General features: G+C 38.1%; 1 long non-coding RNA gene across 2 annotated transcripts; it reads left to right on the forward strand.

The window, feature by feature from the left end:
• The first annotated feature begins 4281 nt into the window (after nucleotides 1-4281).
• On the forward strand, nucleotides 4282-17275 carry LOC113966587. Of its 2 annotated transcripts, none has more exons than XR_003533880.1 (3): nucleotides 4282-4458; nucleotides 7540-7582; nucleotides 17119-17275. It is a non-coding gene; the product is annotated as an uncharacterized LOC113966587 (long non-coding RNA). The 2 variants fall into 2 exon arrangements; XR_003533879.1 differs by lacking the exon at nucleotides 17119-17275 and adding an exon at nucleotides 12405-12594.
• The last annotated feature ends 1533 nt before the right edge of the window (nucleotides 17276-18808 follow it).

Genomic DNA, 18808 nt, shown 5'->3' on the forward strand with positions numbered 1-18808 from the left:
ATGGTAATGTGCCATAAGCCACCTGGGGCATATCACTGAGGTACATGGAATTTTTCCTTGCAGTTTGCTTTTAAATAAGGTTAAATTAGAACCATGACTCAAAGAAATTTGATACTACAAGATATGTAATGAAAGCTTTATTATGTTCTTTAAGCTCTCTGTGGAGGGTAGGCTTTTAATTTTTGACAACTGGGCTCGATGTTCTTTAGCATGCCACTGGGTATTTTTCTCGGGTGTGTCTCTGTAGTTCTTCTGAAACAGCATGTGTGTGTAGATTTCCGTTAGAAAAATAGAGAAGTGGTTGAATAATGGTGCTTCAAATGGTGCATGGTCCCACACACTCATTCAAGACCAGAATGACCCTGTGGTTCCATTAGTTTGGGACCTTGGAATTGTTTCATTAACTTCTTGTGTGGCTGTGAAGAAACCATTGATACTCGGGGATCTTATTCCCACCAGTCAGGCAGGAGTAATATTTCCTTCTCCCATCTGTTCCATTTTGATTACCCACGTATTTCCAGAGAATACAGCCTAAAAATATTAAGATTTCTTGGTATCCAGTGCTGTTTAGATCTACACAAATATTCCTGTGCTGGACTGGCAAAGGCAGAGGAAGGAGAATTAAGTATCAGGATCTTCAGGGGAGGAACTAACACAGAAACCAACCTTTAGGTCAAATCTTCAGTTTTGCAGTACAAAGTTAGTAATGAACATTATTTCTTGGATAAATGTTAATGGCATTTATAACACCAACCTAGGAGCAACAGTCCACTTCTGGAAGCAAGGCCTGGGGGTTTAGAGCCACAAAACCATAGGCCTGAACCAGGCCTGAATGATAGGAGAAATTCTAAAAGACTGTTTTTCGTTTTCATATGCCGTTGAGTTCCCTGCTGCTGAATGGGAATAAAAGTTTGAGTGATGAAATACTATGGGAAAAGCCACTCTTTCCATATTTCTGGCCTGACCAAAATCCAAAAGGACCAAATGAGTCAACATTTCTTTCTTTTCCAGATTTGTGAGTCTGCTAATTCAACATATCATATGTGTGTAAGCATCAGGGTCCAAGTTCTTAGAAGTGCTAAGCACATACAAAATCTCCCTCAAGCTTATAGCAGTTATGGGTGTCCCAAGCAATGGCAGCAGTGAAGGTATTAGCATAAATTAAGGATTGTAGTCTCAGTTCAAATTAGACTGAGTTTCTAAATTCTTCACAGCAATCTTGTTGCTAAGTTGAACTTTTCCTGTGCTTTTGTATCCTCCATTAAGAACTTCTGTTCCTAGCAACAAAACTGATGATTCAGTGAGCAAATTATCCTCTTTTCCACATTTCAGCGTTCTGGAAAGCACTGCAAACTCAGCACTGAACTTTGCCGCAACACCTGTGGAAAGACTGCCACTGACTTCACAGAGGCACATAGATTAAGTCGTGGGGTTTGGTAGACTTCTATAGTCTAGATCCTGAAAATTCACATGCCTATATTAACAGTAACACCAGCTGAGTGCTTGGCCCTTTGCTGCACTGCATTTTCCTCTTATGCCCTATACATCCACAAATTTAGCAAAATTTGCCAACCAGGAGCACCATTTTCAGAATTGGCATTTTGTCCCCACACACTACAGGTTAAGAACAACTTCTTGACTGTTAATCATAAATGATTTTCAGAAAAAGTACCTCTGTCTTGAGCTTCTGTATGTCTGTGAGGAATATAGAGCTCTGTTCTTCTTTTCCTCTTTCCAGTCCTTCACACTTGAAAGATTACAGGTCTGTCAGACTTCAATCATTGCAAGTATTGTTTCCCTAATTCAAGAGAAGGGTTTCATTGGTAGTCACACAGATCCTTCTACTTCAGATTAAAAAAAAAAGAAAGTCAAATGTGCATTATTACAACCAGTGTGAATCTACCAAATTATTCCATGATCCTATGCGTGACAGCACAATAGAAGTGGAAGTTACTTATATTCACTGAGACAACCATGCATTACATCACATGATGATGTGTGGCAGACCTCTCCCTTAAAAAACTGATAATGTATTCCCTGCCCACAGTATTTTGGCTTTTCCTTAGGGACAAGTGAACCTCAAAACATTCAGTGATATAGATCAGCTTGTGCAAGCATCCATAACCTGAAGGATGTGGTTTTGTGTGTTTTATTTAATTGTTTTTACTGCATGGCTGAATAGTCCTGGTGAAGGATTTGGCCTGGAAGGAGAATAATGTTTTTCATAATTTCCCAGTGTTTGCTCATTTCTAACATGTTAGCACAGGAAGGACAGCAATACTGCAAGAAATATAATCTTGGCAGCATTTTAAGCATGTCCCAGTTCATTAGGATTTTCTTAAAAACAGTAAACACTTATATTGATCAAAAAGTAATGGTGTATAATATTCAAATAATCTGATTGTGCTATGTTGACTTGCAGTTTGCATTACTACTTTTACACTTCGTTCTAATTCAGAATTTTATCACAAAACCCCTGAGATTTCTCTGTGCTTTACAAAACACTATGTACAGCAATAAACAGGATCCATTGTTTTCATTACTCACAGGTGCACTTCTTTTAATGGTGACAGATTCAGAACAGTATATGTAAATATAATATAAATATTAAAATATAAATTAGTGATGCAGAACGGAGAAGTGCCAAGGCCTTCAAGTAAAGAAGTGAAAAAGACATGCACAAATAGAATTTTGTAATCTTCAGAAAATACTCTAAAGAGCTACTGGAATTTTTTTCATGATTATGAAGGAAACTTTTATTCAAATTTGTTATCTCTCCTGGGATAAGACCATAAGACAGTTAAAACAAGGGTCAACCAAACTGTACCCAGCTCTTTAAATTAGCCAAGTGAAAATGCACATACTGAGTTTTATACTGCATTTTTAGTGCTGTAAAGATCAATTATCCACACAAACCAAAGGAGAGTTTGTGTATCACTTCAATTATAAAGACTTTAACAGAACTTTGGAACATAACCGAAAAATTTTGCAATCTAGGGTAGGAATCCCATTCATCCCATTGAGGTTTAAAACACAAATTTGGTGCACAAGTCAAGTTTAGAAGTCAAGATTAGAAACATTTTCATGTTAATGTGAGGATAGACTGTGTGACTAGAGCACATTTAGAAAGCCCAGTTGGAACAAAAGGCTCTTGAACACAATAGTTTTACAATAAAACAAAACAAATAAAAATGTTGTCAAGGTAAAGTTACCCCTTTTGCTGAGAAAGGAAGTATGCATACATGAATGTTATATAAAAATTAAATAAGTTTTCTTTGATCTGTTAACAAGAAAGCTAAACAAGTCAGTGGATATTCTCCAAATAACTTCTCATTATTAGAATTTTTTTTGATGTCCAAATTCCTTCCCAAAAAGAACAAACATGGGTCCTCTGGGAGAAGAGACCTGAAAGCCAGAAATAATCATTCTCTACACATCCTCTTGTTAGGTGATGCCCAAGGTTAAGAATTTTGTAGAACTAAAGACAAAGACCATTTAGTTAATTTCCTTATATTTTTGTATAATTTATATATATAGTATATATAGTATATATATAATAATTATATATATTTAAAGATATATTATATAATTATATAATTCCTTATATGAATAGCAACAAGACTTTAAGCAGGTTTAAGCAGGTAAATACTAACCTCTTTGGTTTTATGAATTTTAATTGACTTTTCTACACTTCTGGACTACTGTCCTTCATTCTTCATTTAAAAATCCAGGTTTTGAGAAATTGTGTTCTACCCATCATCAGTCAGCAATGACTAATGCAATGGGGTGGGAGTGCACTTCACTGGCCTCAATACAGTGTCACTGAGTGGCATTAGGAGGCACTAATGCTGCACACCTCCTCAAGTGCCTTGTCCAGCTCTCATCTCTTGGTGGCCCTCACAAACTACCCATGGTAAAGGCTCTCAGAGCACAACTTGCCCTACTACCAGTACTTCAGAGGTGCCTTTTTTCTTGGAAGAGCTATCAAACTCCTCCCTGTAAACCTCACAACCTCCCCCTCTGTAACATTCAGACTCTGCTTGCCTGCAGCAGATGGTCCCTGGCCCCCAGCCCCATCACCTGTAGTCTGCAAGGTCACTCAGGAGTCAAGGTGGAGTCAGACAGTCTGCCCTATTTTACAGCTGGCAGTTCCTGTTGGATGATGGGCACCAGAAAGAACCTGGACCAGAAAATAAAGTTAATGATTACAGATCATAGAATCTTAACTGTAAATGGTGGGTTCTTCCTTGTATGTCAAATATTTATTTCCCTCTTCTCATGTCAGCCTCCATCAGGAGGACAGGTGAGCAGCTCCATAGGCAGGAACTGCATGGACCAGAAAATTGGCCAGCTGTTTGCATGTCCAAAGGCAAGTTAAGCGACTACCTTCTCCTGGAACTTCAAATTACCTGATCGGGTTTAATACTTCTAAGTTCACCTGAGGAAGTCTTAATCTTGGTGAGTTAATCATTCAATGCACATCTGACCAAGGCCCTTGGCAGTGAAAAGTATTCCAAAGTACTTTTAGTAGATGGATGTTATCGCTTTACAGTGTAGAGTGCCAAACAATATATTAAAAAAGACACTGTGTGCAACTAATTATCAGTCAGGAATGTGAGGTTAGGGAAAAAGGTGTTGGAATGCAATAACGAGTACAGAAAAGGCAGCATTTAGTGTAATAGAAAAATCAATGCACCAAAGATTCAATTCTGCAAGAGTAGGTGTTCTGCAAGTTAGATGTTTTAAACTCATCACTACTTCTGAGAACAATGTTACATATCATTCCATTTTGAAATTCTATTATTATAAACATGAAAAAATTTATTTACATAACATGATCTACACAAAAAGAGTAAGATTAAAACTTTGGACCATCACAGATACATATATGTATTAAAAGGACACTTGCACAACCAATATCTTTCTTCATATATTTCTTGTCTGCCACCAGTTTTAGGTGTGCATTGTATATTTGTAGAAAGCTTATTTGATGGGAAAAAATGTGAAACTAGGAAGGAAACTATCTTCATAACAATGCTCAATCATTTGCTTCAAAACTTTAATTAAAACTTGAAATAAAAGGCATATTTTTCCTTTTTCAAAAAAATGCTGAGAATTGCAGCAAAGAAAAAAGGGACTTATATCTCTACAGAATTCCTTTTAGTTTCACTTTACCTAATCAAGTCAAAAGCATAAGTTATCCATCAAGAACAAAATGTTACATTTGACTCAAAGAAACACTAGAGTTTTAAATGCATTGTGGTTCATAGTTATTTAAATATATAAAAAAATTACTATAAAAACCTTAATAATATCACTACCATTAAAAAAAAAATCTATTAGGCTTTTCAAGTCATATTCACTTTCTGTGATGTCTTGCAAACTTTCCATCTTTGTTCAGTACAATATTTCAACGCTATACAGTCTTTTTTGTGACTTTACAATACAGCAACAGTAACAACAAAAATAACAATAAAGCCAAATTCTTGAAGTCTTCTGTTTTCACTCTTTTCTTGAAGCTTCAATTATTGGTTTTCTTCCTTTCCGCGACTATAATCATGCTATTCCAAAGGAAAGGTTTTATACGGGTTTGCTGTGAACAATATTTATACATATGGTTTCTACTTCACTTTATTTGATTTTTCAAGTCTGCATCTGCCAAGAAACTTCACATTTGCAAAAAACATTTACCATACAATTTGATGACTCCTTTACAATGGCCCGAATGAAACATTAAAATTTGTACGAAATACCATCTATACGGAGTACAGATTAACAAATTAAGGCCTGAATACTGCCAGTCAACACACAGAGACAGCAGTGCTATATTGATGTTCACACAGAGTTCTATTGGATTTCAGTGAATCTCATTACATGGTTCCACATGCTCAGCCATCTGTAGGATGAGGGTTTGACTTTGCTGCTTAGGAGTCACTGATGAGCCTCAGGCCTACCATCTTGCAACAGAGCCCATGAAGACAAACTTCACCAGTTGCAAAGGCTGTGTCTATGCTGTATTCATTGCAGGATCTTAGATTCAGGCTGGATATTAACAGACAACATCAAAATGATTGTGCTTTGATCTAGCAGCTCTTACCATCCAGGAGTTCTAGCAGAGGAGCGTGCTTTTATCCCTCATGAAGGTAACACCTAAAAGCATGCAAGACGCACTTTAAACAATGGACGATTTAGCACCCAGTTGATTAGTTGTCATTTTTTATCAGATTTTTTTATTCACATTAAAAAGTGTTCATTTTTCCAGAAGGTATCCCAAAAGAAGGCATCATCCATTTTCATTGGGCCAAGATATGATCATGATCAGAAGTTTGTGGGGTTAGAAAAAGCCAATCTCAACATAAATGAGTTATGAAATACTATCTAAACCACAAAATCAGCATTATTAAATCCTAGGGAACTATCAAGTAGGACAACTAAAAATCACATTCAAACTAATTAAACCAATCTTATTCAAGTTTCTCTTATGTTCATCCATTAAAGTGTATAATTAGCTAGCAACATAAGAAACAAGGGGGATTTTTTTTCAGTGACTTTCCCATTAACCTAATTTACCAGAATAGCTATGTTCAAAGCAACAAAAAATTAGATTTTGTGTTCTTCAAGATCATCTACAGCATTTTAGTATGTCTAAATCTGTATACCTTTGCTGTTTACCTCTAAATATAGCACATTGTTTTGTTGTTAAAAATAGCCTTCTTTATTAATCACGTACTCAGTACAACGGCGACATACTGTCTGTTCTAGTACACATAAAGTGTCGTATCTTCTAGCAAACAACACCCTTGGGAAGAAAATAAACCTGAGGTAACTATTTACAGTGATTGACGGCAAGTATTTCATGGGTTTTGTTTATTTCTACATTGGGAAGAATATTCCATCTGCTTCAGGTACATGATAAAACTTTAGCACTGAAATAACATGCCACTTGTAATACGGTGTACAATTGGAAAATACTGCCAAAACCTCAGCTGCCATAACTCTCTATAGTCTTGCAGTTGTTAGGGATATGGTCCCAGAGTGTAAAATGCTACATGATAAAATAGGTTGCAACATTGTTGATTGACTCTTTTTTTTTTTTGCTATATGTATAAGAAACAGTAACTTTTCCAGAAGTTTCTTATCCACTTTTCCCTAGAAATATGGAAGTAGTGTATTGCTCAAAGCACTATTTTTGAGGTTGGCTTTTAGTTTAGCTAGAAACATTTTTGGATAGGCAGCAGAAACCTATGCTACAGTTCACAGAAGTTAAATGTCCAGATCAGAACCAGTATCTTTACACAAGGTTTGATTTCCTACTTTTTTAAAATAATGTCATGAATACACTGTGATACTAAAACAAAAATTGAAAAGGGTAATGAATATTCTTAGCAAGGAAAAATAATCTGGCTTCATCTTTTACTTCACAGAAATGAAAAACGTTTACATTAGAATTAGCCTGAAATATATTCTTTAGCAATAAAATTAGATACTAAACCAGAAACTTAATGCAATAATAGTGAAGATTTCCTTTGTTTTTCACAGATCACACTACACAGACTGCAGACTACTATAAAAAATAGATGTGGTAAGTATTTGAGGGAAGTAAACAGGCGGTCCTAGCCCACTAATCCAACATGTAATAATATTTGCCTGCAAATGAGGAACACATAGTTATAACTGATGTGCTGAAAGAAAGCAAACACAGAATATTTATTGAGATTTCCACCAGAGACCATTCGGGTTTGATGTTACCTCAAGATAAATTCGACAGAACAGCCATTTTGCTCTAAATTACATAGACACTATTAATTTAAACACAATGTCACTAGCAGATGTTAAACCAGTGAATCTGCCTCCACTTAGAATGTGTAAAAGAAAAACTGTGAAAAATTTAGAAGTTGTAAACTTCTTTTTTTTTCCTTTTATTACCAATCATTAATCTGAGAGATGTCACCCAACATGTTGTTTATTTAGCTCTTGATCTTTATTTGTCATAATTTTATAGATGATTTTTAATTTCTATTTGGGAGTTGTTTATAGAGTTACTGAAGTAAATGCTTTTATGGCTTTTAGGCCTAACAAATCTTTACCCCGCAAACAATCACATTTGTGTAAAAACACCTGCAGGACTGGAGACTAAAGGATTTAGCCCATATTTTTTCCTAAGAAAGCTTGCCCCAAACCAAATCTGTTTCTCTGCAAAGAAACTTGTGCTTATTCTTGATCAGGCTTTTGTGCCTAATCACAAATACTTGAGTTTACCCCTAAAGCATGAGACAGAAAATAATTTGCATGTAATACAACAAAACCTCTGTTAAATATAGCTATGCACAAAGAAAATGGTTTGCTAATACAATCCTTTATGAAAAATTTAACCTAATATTGCTGTAATATATAAGCTGAAAAGCAAGTATCGTTGATCCATTAGAGGACCTTCTTTAGAAAAGCAATAGAGCTGAGAATGAATCCTGTAAATTTTGGTTTTACCCTTTCATGATTCTATTGGCAAGCCTCAGAAGTAGGATTCCTGCCATACATAATGGTGATATTTTAATTCCAACAAGCCTTAGTATAAAGTATTGCAGTTTACCAGCACAGATCACCTCATGGTTAGAGACTAAAACGTTTTTTTTGCTGAGCCGTATGTTCTGGTACAGAGAAATTAGTCACTACCTTTTGCAGTTATTAAAGTGTTCTTCTGTTTCCAGTGGGGAACCGGGTAGGTGATTAGAAGTCCTTATCATTGAGATTATCCATGCAGGAGATGTACCACCTAACCATTTTTTCAGCTTCTTTAAGTGGAAGAAGTAAGTACCTGCAATATGGAAAATACCCCAGAGGGCAGCAGCTTGGAGGTGAAGGGTTGAGGGTGTAATTATTTTTGCTGCTTACTGGGACTGGTGGCTTTGGTGCTGTGTTGTGGCAGGGCCAGGCTCCCTTTGTGCCAGGGCCTACATGGAAAGAAAAGATGGTGACAACCACAAAGCACTTGGATTTTCCCTTAAGAGCAAGGTCCTTCTTCCAGGGGACTGCAGAGGAAAGAAGAGGGAGTAAGATGGAGAAGGGCTGAGGATAATTTCATAGAATCATAGACTACCCTGAGTTGGAAGGGACCCACAAGCATCATCGAGTAAAACTACTGGCCCTGTGCAGGACAGCACCAGGAATCACATCATGTGCCTAAGAGCACTGTCCAAACACTTATTTCACATGGTAAATATTCTCTTGACAGAATCACTCTTGGAGCCCTGGGACATATTCTGGACTAGCAAAACCTTGAGACAGAGAGACCCACATCAGGGGGAAAAGACTGCCTACACCTTGTGGGAGAGGGGAATACTGCACCCTGGTGATGGACAGCATCCTTGCAGGTCAGAGGTGCCTCAGCAGCTCCCAAGTCCAGGAGTTGCAGCTGCACTAAATCATCAGTTTCCCTATCTAACCCAAATTTAGCACCAATTTTCTAACACTAAGGTGGATCCATGCAACTGAATCTTCACCTGTTTAGTGTGTAGGTGTACAGCTGTACAGGCAGGATTACATTCTCCACACAGCCAACCAACACTACATCACTGCCCTAAAGCATTTGCAACTTTATGAAAGGGAAGAAATTCAATATCTCTTTATTTGTAGCAAGAAGCCAGCTTCTATTGGCTATTTTTCACAAGAAGAATCTCTGACAATCATGCAGAGCAAGCAATTGTTAATTAAGCTAATCATTTGGAAACAGGCAGATCTATAGACATCATCATGCACACCCCGGTGCTGTCTCTGCTAGTTCTTCCCTCCATTCTCCTGTAAAGGCTGTTCTGCCTTTTTGCTACCACTAGTTGCTTTGTTTTTCCATGGTCACATCAGTGTAAGAACAAAGGGTATGTACACAGGGAAGGAATGTTGGGCACTGTTAAGATAAGGAAGGAACAAACAGTTTCTTTTCTCAGAATGTACAAACCTTACTTTTTTAATGATTTCCCCATAAATCCAGAGTTTATTCAAAATGCACTCACACTGACCAACAGCAACTCCCCTAAGCAGACTTGGTTGTTCTTATTCAGTGGGAACTGTGACTGCTCCTCAGTTTAGTCCAAAACACATCTCTCTGCCCATGACATGGGCAGTAAGAGAGCAGCCTCTTCCATAACTTTAATGATACATTTCCTGCTAATTGCTCTAGTCTGTCTGTCCTTGCTGTGGGTTTTATTGGCAAAACACTTAAGAAATGTATAAATATTTTTTATGCACAAATATTGTGGGGGTTTTATGGCCTTATTAGGCCAAATTTATCTCAAGCAGAGTTCTTTGTATTCACACAAGATAATAAAAGGTTACTGAAACTTGACCAGTTTGCATCAAGAAACACAAATTTCTGGATCACAGGACATTTTGTCTTCAAAGAAGACATATTAAGTAATTCTGAAAGCTGCTGTACAGAGCTTAATTTGATAGTGACTCAGGAGATGATGTTTCTAATGAATTTAGGCCTACTTCTGGAAGTTCTCTTTGACATCAATAGTCCCACAGACCTTTGAAAGGAAATTGGGACCACAGGAACAGAACATTTGCATTAGGTTACTCAGGATCTTTCCCACCTTACCTATTCTGAGGAGAGTGTTAATCTAAATAGTAGTCTTGTTTACATTATGTGAATCGAATCCCCTCACATGGGCCCAAAGGTCGAAAATTTGGAATCAGCTAGTGGCTACTCTTGCTAACAGGTGTGCTACAGTTAGACACAGGGGTGACCACAGTGTTTGTTTAGAAAGTATGGTCACGTTTTGGCCCCTCATTTTCAGCATGTAGTATTAGGCCACACAAGCAAGTGGCTGGCAAATAAGCCTGTATGGGGAGGTATCCTAATAGCTCTTCTGAGGGAATTAGCTTTGCCTTATGTTAAATATACTGGCGTGGGTTATATTATTTTTTTCCCTACACATTGAACCCAAATTTACCATTTATAGTCAGCGAGTTTTCCTGTGTCCCATCTTTTGTAAACTGCTTTTCAGAAACAGAGAGCCCATGACTCCTTCAACATTAATCAGCTGGAATAAGAAACAGCTTGGAATAAGAAGTCAATGTTAAGTAGGCATTAGAGACTCCAAAAGCCATTAACGTTATCTGACTAATAAGCAGTGGTCAGGAAAGTGTAACTTTGTAGGCTGATAATACCATCATTACTTTGAAGTGGTGCACGCATCAGCAGAGAAGGAACACTGCTGTTTCTAGAACAAAGGTATCCTGCACACGCTAAGGGATAAAGCAGACATGAAACCAAATGAATAATAGAAGAGGGTTTTCTGGTTTACTAAACTGCCAGAGTACCAAAACTGTACATATCGGGCAAAAGAAAACAACTGCACACACATAAGGAAAAAGCCAAATGTGTGGGATTCTAGTTGCTGCTGAATGCTTTATTCCTTTGGATCAGCACCAGTATGTGAAAGAACACAGCAGAGAGCAGTGGGAATTCCTCCAAGACTAAAAAGAAGATAGGAATTATTAATTAGAACTTGAAATAAAGTGTGTGGACCTATAAATGCAAAAATCCAAACAGAAGTCTATGAACAGGGAGTGAAAGGTTAACCACCCCTCATAATGGCCAGTCTTCGCGAACGAAGATATGGGGAAAGGTCTTTTACCTTTCCAGCCTGCGCAATGGATTTTTTAGGTGAGACACAGCCTGCGCTGAACTGAGCCCACCCTTTAATCCTAAGGTTCATCTGCCGGGGCCAAGCACGCTTGGACAATGGCAGTGAGGTCCTCAGGACGTAGGTTTGTTTAGAGTGACCTTCTCATAGATGGACGGCCTCACAGGGCTAACAGGTTCCATCTGCCCGGGAGACCGAGGAATCGAACCCGGGTTGCAGCAGTGAGAGTCCTGCATGCTAACCACTAGGCCACCAGGGGTCTCAACCACCCCTCATATTGTTATTCAAATTACCTGAGAGCTGGAGTGAGGCACTGTTCAGCTTGTGCATGGGTAGGCAAAGCTGACCCACAGATAGGTGACAATGGTAGCCACATTAAAACTTACTTTCTGGTGTTCTAAAATACTTCAGGGTAATAGCTATATGATCGTGAAGGTTTGCCCTTCAGTCAAAGCAACATAGTTTTCTGCTTGGATGACATTGGCGCTTTATCTTTGATTCTTTTAACGTTGAATACCACCTATGACAGAAAAACAGATCATTTCTCAGTATAGCACATCTTGTACTAGGCTATTTGAACTTCTATTTTCCATGACTTAGAGAGGAAGAAAAATCAGAGAAAGACAGACAAACAGAGGACAGATTGCTTTTTAGTTAAAAGTTCAGGAAATGTTTTCCCAATCCAGGCAGATTATGCTGGTAACTGAGAAGTTGAAGAATCATCATTACGATAATTTTTTCCCTTTTTCATTCCTTCATTAGCCCAGAGACAGCAATGCCCCTGTGGGGCCTCACTTCTGATTCTCTGAGGAAAGCCGAGCAGCCTTCAGAGCCACAAGATGAGATAAAGCTGCAGCTATGAACAGTGGGGCAGAAGCTTTGGCATCTTTCCCTCCCACAAACTTTCATTAGAGGTCAAGCAAACTACTTAGGCCTGCTATTACAGAGATGAAAGAAGAACAGTTTTGTGATACTGCTGATATATGCAAATAAATAAATGAAATAGGAAAGACAATCAAGGCTCCTCGATTCCAGTTAGCAGAACACAAAATGACGGCTTTCACAACAGACTGTTCCTGGAATGCTTTTCAACCTTCTGACCTCAAAGTCTTACAGTCCAGGAAAGGACAGTTTGTTACATAGTGCCTGAGTTCAGTGACTATACAGGCTTTTGATAGCAGTAAATTCATTCACCTCCCTTTTTTTGCCCTCCAGCATTCTCAGGTACTTTATTAAGCAGTGGTGTGTCATGGTTTAGGAATGGTACTCCCCAGTTTAGTGCTCCCACTGAGAGTCTCCAGACCACACTGTCACTTGCTCACTCCTCCCTCCCCCTCTTCATGAGGCAGGATGGAGACGAGAATGGGAGATGAAAAAGGTGAAGATCCTGGTTGACATATGAGCAGTTTACTGGAAACAGCAATGAGATAAGAAAACAAACAGTAAGGGCAACAATACTAATGAAAGAAGGTACAAGAAAGAGGCGAAAGATTCACACTGAAACTCCCTGACAACAGACGACACCTCACTGCTCCCTCTGCTACGCTATGCCAACCCCAGAAGAGACTCCCTTCCTCCCACCCCTGGCAATGATGTAAGGTGGTATAGAATAACTTCTGGGTTCAAACCATGCCCCCTCCTAGCTACTACAAAAATTAACCCTGTCCTGGCTGAAACCAGGTGTCAGGTGATAGATAAGACCACATAAAAGAAGAAAAAAGGCTCCTCATAGTTTCCTGGAAAAACCCTGCACCTCAGAAGATATTCCCAGAAACTGATAAAAGGATTAAAATGAAGAAAGGAGTGATAGGGAGACAACATGGACTTTTTTGGGGAACATTCTGATTGTCGGGAACTCGTGAAGTGGACCCTGGGGCCTATTTCATCAGTCTATCACCCCAAAATTAGTTTATTTACTATAGCCACTCAAACTGCCTAGAGAAAAAGGTATAAAAAGAGATTGAACTTAAACAAAAATCAGGGAGAAGTTCCATCCACTCTGTAGAGGTAACCAATGGGCTACCTTTCTCTCCCTCCACCTTCTGGGGATGCCTTGGGATGAGCAATCACTTTATAGGCATACACTAATTTTATATTTGCTCCATAGTACTTTAAAATTTTTACTTATTCTTTGTTAGTTCTTTTGCTTTAGGGAGGGTGCTTAAGCTTTGCTTTACTTATTCTTTGTAAGTCATCTTATTTGTCGGCTGCTTTTGCTTTAGGGCATGGCTTAAGTTATAGCTTTAAGTTTGTAAGTTATTTGTAAGTTCTTTTAAAGCCTGTGGTTTGTGAGTGGCTTTGCTTTAGAGTTTTTGCTTAGGTTTTGCCGTATTAATATTCTTTGTAAGTTGCTTTGCCTTAGAGCGTGTGCTCATGCCCTGCCTTCTTGTTGTTGCTACATGGTTTCAGTATAACTTCTGCAGTTAAACATTATCACAAACCCTATAAGTTGTCACAAATTTGTATTAATAAACATGGTTTTTTGTGAACTGTTAGAGTGACTCTGTTAGGTGCTGACAGTTTCGTCGACAGCAAAATAAAACTTTCTGAGGGGTTTTCCTACTGCTATTAAGGACAGTCTTTATTTAAAAAGGTATCAAATGTCCTGTCTGTCTCAGTGAACCTGTTAAGGAAGAGTCTCATTAGGTGAGAAGCTAACAGACTGTTTTGGACATTAAAAGGCTTTCACCTCCTGGGGGACACTGATCGACAAAAAAAATAAATTAATACAGGTTGGACAGAAAATTCATCTTTTCTGCCCCTTTCCATGTGACACCAGGACATGGTGTTACAAAATCTGCCAATAAACTCCATGGTGCTCCTGGGAGCTTGACAGACGAAGTCCACAGTAGATCTCACATGTCAGAAATAAAAGAAAACCCAGACCTAGCTTTTACAGCCATTACCACTACAATAGAAAGTAGAAATTAGGAAGGACTTATAACCCAGTAAATGGATAAGTTTTAAAACAGCAAAATTAAATTTTGTGCCATCTTCTGAACTGAAGGATATTGCTAGGAATTTATTGGGCAGGGAGTTTATATTGCTTCCTAAAATATTCACATGGTTCCAGTCAAAAAGCTATAAAGATGAAATTAGGATATGGAAAAAAACCCATACTAACCTGCATATTTTCCAATTTAAAATAAGTATTAAAGATTGCTTTTATTATTTCCCTCCACCTAAAGAGAACTACTATACAGCCAAGAGAAGACAGAAACTGCTGCCTACTTTCTAAAATCCTCTTGAACTCAGGACCATTCCATGTCTTTTAATTAGAAAGATGTACTAAAGCACAAAGGAAACATAGCAGCTTATTAGTTGCTCCTCTCCAAAGTACAGATGATAGGACAATTTAAAAGAACATGTTGATATCTCAGCACACCTCACTCCAATCAGGTTTTTTATGATACAGGTACTAGAGTAAACAAACAGGCCCACGTGGCTGTAAGTTAACTTCTGCCTACAATGAGCATCAGCAGATGAAAGGAGGGTACTCCCAGCTCTCTAAACAACCCCAGTTTTCTCAGCCTGTCTTCGTAGGAGAGGTTTGTTACCATTAACTTAAGAAAGTGATATTAAGATGCAAATTATGCTTTGCATAATTGTACTTGTTTGCTACGGAAGAACCATGCAGCAACATCTGTGCCCAAATTTCCCATCTCCACTTTCTCTGGACGGCAGATGCTTATGTCTTCTGCCTTAATTTCACTTAGCGCAGGCTGCAGGTCAGCCTTTGCCTCCTCATTTTCCACCAGTCCCTCCTTCCCACTCACAGCTGTTAGTATCCTTCTGCATCATGTACATACAAGCAATTTGAAACCCAGTTGGAATGCCCACAGAAAAGTAAATAAATGAGGCTCGGATATTAATGTACTGCCCTTTTCAGCCCTTTTTTTCCCTATTGCCACAACCTCTGTCTGTATTAAGTTCTAGTTGGAATCTAAGGAGATTTTTTACTGACACGGGCATATGCTAGATTAGGGGTTTTTTGCAACATCAGGATATCTTATGTCACTTTATACTTACTCCTGAGTAGGTAGAAGTCCATCTTTCATAATCCAGCTCATTAAATGACATTTTAACCTCTACTATAATCCAAAGTGCTCTTTTCAGCAGGAAATACTTTATAAGGTCTACATCCTGCCATCAGCCTAGGCACTGATCTCCCACTTGAAAACAATGGAGAGATCTGTGTAAAATATCACTGTCAGGATATGGGTAATCACTGATCTTTTTCTGGCCAGTAGTAGGAGTAGAAATATGCTGGTTTTCTCATATTTAGCAGTTATTTGGCCTGAACTCATTATTTACCTGTATATTATTAAGGGTATTTGGAAAAGCTTGTTTTCTTCAGATCCCTAAAGGGGAAGAGGTCCACGCCAAGTCTACCCACACATAATTATATGTTTCTACTGCAGAACTGTTTTTTTAAAAAAATTCACTTTTTTCAGTCCAGGGATGGAGAAAAATCTGTCTCCTTGCCAATTTCAGGAATCAAAAAAAAAAAAATTACTAATTTGAGTTCTATAAAAAATGTTGTCATCTGTCAAAATTCATTTAACCAGCTACTTACAAGAGGCAAGATTACTGCATTTTTTTTCTTAGACCTAAGCCTCTAGTAGCAAATAAATTGTAATGGAAATATTGACAAGACAGGGTACAAGGTTAGCAAGGTTTCATGGAAATATATTTCTCCAAAGGCACTCTTAGGTCATCCCTTTCAACTGTTAATTGGTTTGTGTTAAAACATTTTGTAAAAGCACTTGAAGAGGTCAAAAAAGAAGACACCAGTATCTAATCACATTTTGTGATCTACATTTTTAAAAAATATTCAATTACACTTACAGCTGGAAAGAGTAAAAAAACAGAGAAAGGGAAGATCTCCCAAACCCCAATTTCAAGTCTATAGCACCAAATGATGGTGTGATTTTACACTGTACTTACTATCACTGCTTATTATGAGCTTAACAGCATTAAAGGGATGTGTGGAGCTGAAGGAGTGAAGAAATTTCTTCTGTTCACTTTCTGAAGGAATATGCTTACTTTAGAATATCAACTTTCATTTTTAACAATTTACTAAACATCACAATTATAGAAAACCTTTGAAAGTACGTCTTCAGCGCAAAGAAGAAAATTAAAGGCATGCACATGTTTAAAAACTTGGTTTTTACCAGAGGAAATCAGGGGAGGGAATAGCTGACAGATGTTTATAGGACTGAGTTTAACAGTGCAGGATCTATACTCACTTCTCTCCATCTGCAAAATAATCTTTCTGAAAGCAGAATACAAAAAGGAGAAAGTAGAAGATATGTTGAAAGGGAAAAAGGAGGTAACTGAAGGAAACCTTACTCTTTTATTCAAGAAAATAATCATAGAATCATTTAGGTTGGAAAAGACCTATAAGATCACCAGCTCAAACCATCAAATATAAACGGTGGTATCTTCTGTTCTGTCTTTCCGTGTTCTTTCACAGCAAATAGCCCAAATTAACAGAGGTAGATGTTACACCATGGGAAGAACACACCTCTGACACAAGGAAAAGCATGCCATCTGACAAGACATGCTACACCAAAGTTGGCATCAAATCATTTGGTAAACCAATATGAAAAAAGAAGCGCAGCTCATGCGAAGGGATGTATTTTTTTTTAAGAAATAAAATAAATTTTAAAAAAGTTTTACTTATCCAGATTCACCAGACTCACCAAAATTCCCAACTGTGCATCAAAAGTAGTTGTAAAGGCCAAGAGAATCAGCTTCCTGCTGCATATGGACTTTTACTCAAGCAAACGTAACTCAGACGCAAAACCTCCCATGTGTCTTTTAGCATACGGTTAGTTACTGAAAAAGATGGAACAAAATCTATGGAAACAGGAAAGGGGAAACAGAAGTGCTTGCATCACATCAAATTACAATGTATTTCTACATATTTTATTCTTGCTTTTCAGCTGATTTAGTGAACAGCACCGGCTCTCACACAGTCTAAGAAGAGGTTGAGCTGCATGGCTGGGAATAGGAGGTGCAAGACAGGTCCATCTTTCAGTGGCAGTGATAAACTGGCTCTGCTCATCTGATCTGATTGAAATGCTACTTCGTCTCTCACAGTGCAAAATCAATTGGAGTGACAGGAATCCTTTTCCTAAACCACTTAGGCCACGTAAGAGTGCATCTGCGCATTTTCTTTGTAACTTTGAACAAGCCCCAGTTTAAGCCATTAAATGAACACCTGAGGTAAGAAAATCTGGCCAGTTGAACTTCTCTTACCTTGCAGCATTGCTAGAAGAGACACTTTCTTAATCAGACAGATAGAACAAACACTTAAAAATTGAAAGCATTTTGAATTAACTCACAGGTTTTTTGTAGGGAGGTTGTAGCTCATGCTTACTCAGAAAATAGATGAGTCAGTTAAGGATGTCTACACCTTCTACCAAGATTTCTTATCCGTGCAGCACAGCTGGCAAAAGAAGGATGTGTGCTCACTCTTGCAGCTCCTGTTACTCCACCAGTTCACACAAAATGCCTATTTTTCACTAGGGTGGTAAAAGCCTAGGTTTTGTTCTGCTGCACCTATTGTGAAAATGAACATTGGGAAATGAGACATTTGCCTGAATACACTCAAAAGTCACTGAGCTTAGCAATATGGTGACTAGGCAGCTGAAGTTGCACAAAGATAAATATAGTATGCACGTGCACAACCAGCATACAAATAGTTTACATGTGACTACACAGGCATGTACAACTAATGTCTTTTATGTGGTCTGTGGCTTTTGTTCAGCTCCTAAAGTTTGGCATAATATTGTTCTTTCCCATTTACTGAAGGAGATATTGCAAATCTCACAAATTTGAGATAAGGGCCATCTTATGTTTATTAATTTTCCAGGCTCCCTTCCCAAAACTCTTACGGTTTGCAAGGAAGAACTTTGATCCCAATTACCTCTGGCTTAGTTTGGAGCCTCCCAGATCCACCACTCCCCTGCAAACAGTCTGCAAAGCCATGACCACCTTCCTTTGTCTATTTAATTGAGAGAGAATTACCCCAGCCTACTATGTGAACTCCCAGGTTTACTTTGGTATTTTGAATTAACTGATTTTCAAATCCAAGTCATTAAAAATGGTCTTTTCTGTTGGTTAAATTTTACCAAAAAAACCCAACCAACCAACCAACC

Source organism: Neopelma chrysocephalum, unplaced genomic scaffold, assembly GCF_003984885.1.
Source record: "Neopelma chrysocephalum unplaced genomic scaffold, ASM398488v2 Primary Assembly neopelma1_60, whole genome shotgun sequence".
NCBI classification, from domain to species: Eukaryota; Metazoa; Chordata; class Aves; order Passeriformes; family Pipridae; genus Neopelma; species Neopelma chrysocephalum.